Genomic DNA, 9,139 nt, shown 5'->3' with positions numbered 1-9,139 from the left:
TGATATAAAATTCCTACAATAAATAGTTAAAGATACAGAATATATTCGAATGTAATTGGATCTAATGAATAAATACGTTTATGGCGTCTAGTAGTCGACGTCGACTAGTCTAGTCCCTTTCGTATAGTGAAGCTGGAGACGACATTACGGAGTTATGCGGCGAATGGCCGTCTATATGCGCGTGTAGAATACGGAAAAACTAAAGTAAATGTGTCGCCAGGCGTTGGAACTCGTTCGATTGGTCGTGTAGTAAAAAAAAAGGTGTTATAGATGCGAGTGTAGGTGCTTCATAAATATGCGTCTAGTTTGTCTCTCATATTCCGACCTTGTTTCAATGAGCATCGCGTGCTTCAATGTTCGTCGCGTTTATTGCCATCTAGCACCATTCTTCCTAAGGACTCATTCCTACAAACTCTATTTGAAAAAAAAAATGAAATATAAATTTATCAAATAGATATGTTGTTCGAGTAAACATTTTCTACTAAATATATCGTATTAATTTATCATAAATAAACTTATCACGTTACTTGCAATATATCACAGTAAGTGTAAATAATTTGTACATTTTCAATGAGTAAAAAATTCGATTGACCGAACTCGACTCAAAAACAACTTAATTTTAAATTCATTCGAAAGAAACGTAAAAAGTTTATTTTTGTATATCTTGTCTTTCAAATAATTTGGAAATCACCGATACACATATCTAATGAATCCATATTGCGTAGAGGCCAGATGCTGTCGAGTTCTCGAACTTAATCTCAAAGATCACCTGTCTCTCTGAAATAAGCGAAAGCGTTAATTAATACGAAGCGTAATCGAATATCGCGTTCAAGTGGACGGAAATTACGCGACGGTTGTCAATTTTTCACTGAAACTGTGATTGTAAATCGCGATCCAGGGTACCTTCGCAGCAATGAGGAAAAGTTCCTATCTCTCGTTTCTGCGTCTAATTCCGAGGCCGTAGATAACATCGATTGTCACACTCCGACAGGCAATTAAGGCAGAATCGTTACGATAAACTTATCTCTATATTTTTATTGAAAAATAATTATCGATTACACTTATTCGGGACGTGCTTGTTATAACTTATTTCAAGCTGTTGTAATTTTCTTTCGATAAGTATAATTCATTTCATTTATCTAATACTATTCTATGAATTAGTTATACCTCTATATACATAATTTTATATTTATCGCCGATGATAATAACAACGAGTGTACGCACATGTAGCGAATATATTCACCAAGTAGTATAAAGAAATCTGAGAAACTGGTATGCGAAGGTACTCTCTGGACAAGATATTAACACGTTGGCTGCCAACCTAAAACTCATTCAAATTTCTATAAAGTTAAAATGTTGTCTCCATACAATTGAACATCAGATAATTTAATATCTGTTGCAGTATTTAATTTTTTAACGTCGTCAAATTCACGAATCCTGTCCAGATCCATTTTCATCATTGTCTCACCTTTGAAATTAATATTTTTAGTTCCTTAATGGAAAGTCCTGTCACCTATTTCTGGGTGACGTGGCGACCAACGTGTTAATCACGCTTTAAACATTGTCAACCGTGGCAGAAGCATTTCGTAGGATCTAATCGTCTAGATGCGATATCGACAGCGTTACTAATATGTCGAACACATGTCATGAAAGTGAAAGATGTAGTGCGAAGGTCGTGCATGTTGTTAATTGATGAAAGCAGTCAAGGACCGAGTGAATAAAGTAGACGTTATGTGTAGTTGACGCTGCGTGAAGACAAAACTAGAAAACTTTAGTGTATCGCGTTACGAACCCGTTCGACCCTTTTGGTTAGGAGCAATCGATTGGCAAACCGTCAGCGCATTACCGTATGCGGAATCCTCATAATTTTTATCCTTAACACGTTGGTTAAGGAATTAAGGACGTTGGTTAATTAAAACTCTTGAAAATTCGTACAGAGTTAAAATTTCGTTTCGAGACAATTGGAGATTAGATCATTTAACATTTATATTTAATTTCTGGTATTTTATATTTTGACCTCGAAGAAATTGTCTCGATACGATAGAAATGGACGGCGTTAACGTTCACTTGAAAATTGGCATAACTTCGATGAATAATTTCGTTACGATAATTTTATTGCGTATGTACATAACAAATTTATAACGTTGCGACATTGAGGTTTTCACGATGGCAGAAGTCGTAACTGCCAATGTCGGATGATTAAAAGTGGTAACTTTATGCCACGTAGAAACGGGCCTTTAACGACCACGTTCCATTCAGCTCGCTTCTGCGTTCGCTCTGCTGAATAATACATACCGCGACTCACGCTCGGTTCTTGTTGTCGGTAATCGGCGTGTTCGGGCTGAACAGATAAGACGTGAGCAGCTATTAACAAACAGGCAACAAGGTGGAAATAATTTATCGGCAGAGCTCAAACAATCACGGAATTTCAATAGGACACGTAACAGCAACGCGATCGTCGCGTTCTCGTCAGAACGGAATGAGGTGACGCGTGAACTCGCTCGTACGAATTGTGCTCGACCTGTCGTTCGAGACCAACGTTACTATTAACATTAGCGGTACAATCAAAAATATCAAGCAGTGTTGGAGGTCGTGATCGAAAACACTCGTGAACAATCTTTACAGTGGGTGTAGAATGTATTCGTACACCGATCCCCAAAAAATTTTTGTGTGAAATTGTAGTTTCTTAACTTCTTTTTTTTTACAATCAATGATATTTTACATATTCTCGGAAGTCTCTAAGACAGATATAGTCCAAACAACATTTACTAGTTAATATAATTTGTGAAATTAACAAAAACAAGTGAAAAGTGGGTAAAAGTATAGAAGCAATAAGTATTTGTACGATTCCTTTGACTAGACTGCGGATCTTTATGCAAAATAAAATCTTCGCGAACGTGCCTAGAAAAATTTAACCTAAATAGGAATTTATTTTATTCTGCAAATATTGTAACATGGGTAAAAGTATAGAAGCAATAAGTATTTGTACGATTCTTATGACTAGACTGCGGATCTTTATGCAAAATAAAATCTTCGCGTACATGCCTAGAATAATTTTAACCTAAATAGGAATTTATTTTATTCTGCAAATATTGTAACATGAACTTTACTTTCAATCTTTTTTATATTCTTGCATATTGTTTGCAATTTGTAATGGAAACACATTAGTTTATCGCCCCGTACGAATTAGAAAACATCAAATTTCCAGTAAAGTATTTTTAAAAAAAGCTGTAGTTATTTCGAATAACTAATAATTTAGTTAATTTAATGCTTAGAAGAGTTGCAATAATTATAAAATCAAAAAGAAATTCCACGAAGTAAGTATTTATATACTTATAAATTAATGTAAATTTCTTTTTTCTTTAATGAAGCTTTAAACATTAAACAGTTGTGCGAATACTTATGCTTCAATATTTCTATCGATTAATTGTTTTTCTCTTGTTAATTTCACAACTTACATAGCTATTTTTCTCTATCTATTCTAGAGATTTTCGAGAAATATGTAGACTGTCATTGTTTATAAAAAATAAATTAATCAATTACAATATTACATAGTTTTTTTTGGAAATTGTTCGATGTACGAATACTTTCTACACCCACTGTATAAGTATAGAAAAAGTAATTAACATAATGCTTAGGAGAAGATTACAATATTTGAACGACAAGAAATAGTTCCCCCAGAGTTAACACGAAGTCGATCCCCTAAATTCAACTTTTCATGGTTTATTTTATCATAGTTTCATTTTATCTTTCTTCTGTTAGCATTTTGTTCCTGCTTCATTTTCCATTTTCCTAATTTTAGTTTTGCTCGAATTTCCTCTTTCAATATTCAATTTCCATTTTATTTTACTTCTTTCTGTATTTTATTTTCGTCTGATTTCTCCCCCTTTCCTTTTCCCACGTTTTATTTACGACGTATGAAGGTGTTACGAACTCATTAGACGAAGAAATAAACGTGGTCCCGCAATTATAGACACTCATTGCATCACTCGATCCGGAAGTAACTCCATGGGCGCGCCCGGCTGCCTTGCAGTCACTCTTCTCGAATCGATCAACTAGACTAGATTCATCGCGAACGATCGACGATCCTCTGTGAAACAGCGACGCAACGCGTATCTGTACTCAAATGATCCGTATCGTGGCAGCGGATTTTCATCGATCAATGCGTTAATCCCTTGTTTTACAATATCGCGTCGGACTCGTAATCTGTAGATCTGTACATCACATGGAGATCGATCTGTAAGTCTGGTTGCCATCTACTAGGCTGCAAACAAGGATGGAGCATCTTTCCTTCTTCGGTTATTGTTTGCAGCCTATTCGGTGGCAACTAGATCTATAGATCGACTGGTTGATTGCATAACTCGCTAGTACCAAATAACTTCTATAAAAATATTATTTCGACAACTTCATCCTTTCATGAGGTATTTCATGAGGTTTGCAGCCTATTCGGTGGCAACTAGATCTATAGATCGACTGGTTGATTGCATAACTCGCTTGTACCAAATAACTTCTATAAAAATATTATTTCGACAACTTCATCCTTTCATGAGGTATTTAACCATACCGCTTTAAACGAAACACCCTGTATATGCATGAGGTAGTCGATTCGCTCCAACACCAACGGTGGCGTCGAAAACACGGCGAAGGTAGAAAGTCTCGATAGATCGAACACGTTTCGAGTGTCTCCTGGAGCATTCCAGCTCGTTTCGTGACGCTCGAATTGCACGAGACGCCGTTGGTTGTAGTTGACGATAATCGACGCCAACGCATCGTGCTTTTAATACGGGTCAGCGCTATGACGATGATAACATTAACTACGAGAAATATCAATTATTCGCGACACCGAACACGCTTCTTCTCAAGAATTCATTATCGAAAAATTAATAATGAAAATTGAAATAGTTATATTTTAATAATAATGATAATATTTAAGGCTACTTATTACTTATTAAACTTGCTTATCAGGTAAGGGTCACGACCATTCAGATATTTGTTTAGGAACGTTAGATCAATTATCGTTATCCTATCGACCAGTGCGGTAAATTTCAGTCTGTTCGAAGTATAATCATTTGTAAAACATCATTAAGACTATACAGGGTGTCCCAAAAGTCGTGGAGGAGCCGGAAATGGGGGGTAGCTGAGACGATTCTGAACAACAATTTCCTTTGCAAAAATGTCGGATGAGGCTTCGTTAAGGAGATATTAAGAGAAAACCCCGACCAATCAGAGCGCACGTAGACCGTTCGAGCGGCCGTGGTAGCGAAGGCTACGCGCTAGACGGCAGCGTCAATGTCCTTCGATGCACGTCGAGTCACTTGTTCGCGTACAAGCGCGGCCGCCAGAGCGTAACCTTCGCTACCGCGGCCGCTCCAACGGTCTACGCGCGCTCTGATTGGTCGGGGTTTTCGCTTAATATCTCCTTAACGAAGCCCCATTCGACATTTTTGCGAAGGAAATTGTTGTTCAGAATCGTCTCAGCTACCCCCCATTTCCGGCTCCTCCCCGACTTTTGGGACACCCTGTATATACAAGTAGGGTCCCGCGTTTTAAAAGACCCCGCGGTCTACGAAAATTACTGAATTAAAAGGCACCGATTTTGATTAACTTTTTACAGACTGATGATACCATTAACAAATGGAAGCAATTTTTGCTGAGATGCAAGACATTTTTTTAGTAGCGATGATTAAATTGGAAAGAGTGACAAAAGTCATCGAAGTATTGTTATTTAATATTCATCTTATAAAAAATATATAGCATTTGCAAATAAATAATTCCTTGTTGTAAAATTTAAGTGTAGGATTCGAATGTGAATTCAGGCCCCGCAAAATTTTTTAACCCGGCCCCGCAAAAGATCACGCGTTCAAGTTCCAGATACTCTGAATGGTTCCACAGAAATTCGATGATTATTATCCTGTAACGTCGACTTCTATATGGAGTTAGCTGACAAACTGTCCAGCCTACAAGAAATCATGCAAGAAAACAGGCTTCTCGTAAAATGGGCTTAACGCGTGATAATCTTAAATAAGGAAAACGCTTTATACAGGTCGCGTCGTTGCTTGAATTACGGTCGCCTGTTACTTCTCTGACCGAGGGGTGGGATAGAGGGTTTGAAGGGGGGAAGGTACGAAGAAGTAAAGCGAGGTGAGTCGCGTTTCGTTGTTTGTAGTCCGAGCGAACGACCAGACACGAGTTTCGAAAACACGACAAACCACTTGTTGCTTTCGCCTTCGAAGTCTATGTAACCTCGTGTGGCAAATAGTATCGCGGATGACTTCTCGGAAGTCGTGAAAACCGCGCACTCCTTGACATGATTTGTTTAACAAGAAAGTTTGAAAAATGGAACGAACCATGTTCCCTCCAACGCTCACGGAACACCCCTTCGTGCTTGCACTCGGATACAATGATCATTACATCTTTTTTTTTCCTCTTTTTTTTTATTGCTAAGCTCCAAGTTTACATAGAAGAAAACTTATACAGCTATTACTTATAGGAACTTGTATGTATAAATAGAACTAGATTACGGAACAAGATATGTTTGGAGCAAAATTAAATCTTAAGGTTACATGAATGAAGAAATTTACAAATGATGGAGCCAATTTTATTGGAAGGGTTATAAAGGAGAGATTCAGAAGAGAGAGACGGGGGGGGGGGGGTAGAGTTGAAGCTTGGAGGGATCAGAAATAAGAGAAATTCTTTGAGAATCGAGTAAGAAGCATTGCCATAAGATATGATTGATATTTTGTTCGTCGTAGCCACAGGAGCAAGAAGGCTCATTAATAATTTTAACTCTCGTCAAGGACGCAGCAAGGTGGTAGTGATGATCATTATATCTTTGTTTGACACGTATGAGTCGGTATAAGGCCAGTTTTGAATAAGTAGGGTGCCTAACCCCTGTTTTATATTCTAAAATAAGATATAGTCCTGTAGTACAGGATAAGTACGTGCCTCGTGTTACTTGCTAAGATGACACCTGCATATGAAAGACGTTTATAGATCTATTTCAAGACCTGACGTTTCTTGGATCAAACACTTCTGTTCATAAACACTTTTGTTCAAAAACACTTTTGTTCATAAACACTTTGTTGGGCACATAAATGCTTGTTAAAATTAGCAAGAAAACTTAAGTCTTACCTGGACTAATTTTACGTGAATTGCTTTAAATTTGGTGTTCCGGTTGAGTTTCCGGCCGTACGATAGCAGCACGGTTGCGTGCACGTCTGGTTGCGTATCTCGCCCGCGACGGACGTTATTTTCCACTTTGTAAAGTGAATGATGCGTTTAGGGGCTCGAGTGTTTCCTGTTGACACGCACGATATCAAAGCCCAGGATTGAGGTCGTGCCGGGAGGGAACGTCACCGAGTCGAATCACGTAAAAGACGTAAAATAATTTATTTGGAAACTGACGAAAAGCGAACTTTTCCGCGTAGCAAAGGCAACCGCGTCGGTAAACGAGCGATGGTCAGCCAGGACTTTTCTTTACCGACTATTTGTCGAAAGCTCTTTACAGAGATGGGCAAAATTATTTATTTATATATTTAGGGGAGAGTTTTCATTGGTACACGAAGAATAGTATAAAGTATGATAAAGATTTGTAATAAATTGCAATTAGTGAAAAGAAAGTGTCAGTGATTGCATCATTCGACGCCAGGTGTCGGGATCAATTAGTAGATACCTAGAGGATCATTAGTCGATACTGAAAACCTTATACTATATTCGAATATCACATGTTGAATTACATGTGATGTAGACTATAATGATGAATTACATAAGTATTGAAATAATATTTAAATACAGACAAATTTTCAATCAAAAAGTGTTTACTGATAGTATCAACTACAGTTACCGACATTTCCTCCGTTTCTCATCACGCCCCGATTCCGATATACGTCATTCGAGGAAATTACATAATTAAAAACTACAACTGAAAGAACTGAAGATTACAAGTAAATTCTTATGCAATCACAATATTTCCGTCTAAAAAAATAAAAGAAGACTGACTAACATACACTGTACAATTTTATATGATAGGAACCGTGTTAGTTGACCACATACGTGTTATGGACATGCATCTAAAAAATCACTTGTTATTGTCGTAACATGTTCTAACACATTTTATATACTTAAATCAATAGGCACGATTAATCGTCTAAGATCGAATAAATTTCATTACGGATTACGCAATCGTAACCGTAAGGATTAACAGAAGATGATCCGACTAGATATATTCGGCAACGATTAGCATTCTGCAGAATAATGGAACAAACAAGGAGCTTATGATACAAAAAACTCGTTGCTTCGTCACGGTTCTTGATTATCTTAATAAATTCCTTTTATGGCTTTAAACAAATAATTACTCTGCAACTTGACTAACTATTCCGCGAACCGAAGAATTCATGACGCCCATAGTATCGCGCTCTACGTCAACTTCTGACTCCAAAATTTTTCTCACATTTTTTGAAAATATACATTTCTAAGAACGCGTAGATAAAAATCTATTTAAAACTTAACGAAATCGGTGCCATTACGAGGAAAAGGAAATTGAGTATAGATAGACTTTTATCTCCTGTCAATTTTTGAAGCCAATATACTTAATCGTACATGGATTTCGTTGCGTTTCAAACAGATGGCGCCACCAGTCGCTCGTTTCTCTCTTGCCAGCAGTACAAGATTGAAACTTGCTACAACTCTGGCACCGTCCTTCGGATTCGTGTGTAGAACAGGGGAACGAGGATAGAAATTGTCGAATGCGTGGGGAACGTATGCATACATAGGTTGAACGCGTTCCTTACGCGATGCAGCGAATTTTTGGCACGCAATATCTCGCGCTCTATTAATAGCCGCGACGCGTATCTTTATTTTCGTATGAGATTTGGCGACGCGCGATTAATGCGAAAACGCTAGCACGTTCCAGCGTCCTCACGTGTCGTTGGTCGATACTGGAGCGATTTTTAGAAGTTATCGCGTCGATCGATGACGCAGCAACCCACTCGACGGATAACGCAACAGTGACAACGATAAATTTCGAATTTTAACGGTTCCCCTTGATGATGTGACCTTGAGGTTTCATTGCAAAACGTGTGTCGTTCGTCGAACGAGCTCGACGATGACTCATTCGCTGCTTGCGGGTTTCTATCGAACC

The 9,139-nt window shown here is 37.8% G+C and overlaps 1 protein-coding gene across 1 annotated transcript in view; it reads right to left on the bottom strand.

The window, feature by feature from the left end:
- Positions 1-7,678, bottom strand: part of LOC128877999 (probable glutamate receptor) — a 38,257-nt gene extending 30,579 nt beyond the window's left edge. The window contains exon 1 of the mRNA XM_054125739.1: positions 7,132-7,678. The gene's annotated coding sequence lies outside the window, so the exon portion shown is untranslated. The remainder of the gene's footprint in view (positions 1-7,131) is intronic.
- Between the last annotated feature and the right edge of the window lie 1,461 nt (positions 7,679-9,139).

The sequence above is a fragment of the Hylaeus volcanicus genome, chromosome 6, assembly GCF_026283585.1.
Source record: "Hylaeus volcanicus isolate JK05 chromosome 6, UHH_iyHylVolc1.0_haploid, whole genome shotgun sequence".
Lineage (NCBI taxonomy): Eukaryota > Metazoa > Arthropoda > Insecta > Hymenoptera > Colletidae > Hylaeus > Hylaeus volcanicus.
This window is presented reverse-complemented; position numbering and strand designations above follow the sequence as displayed.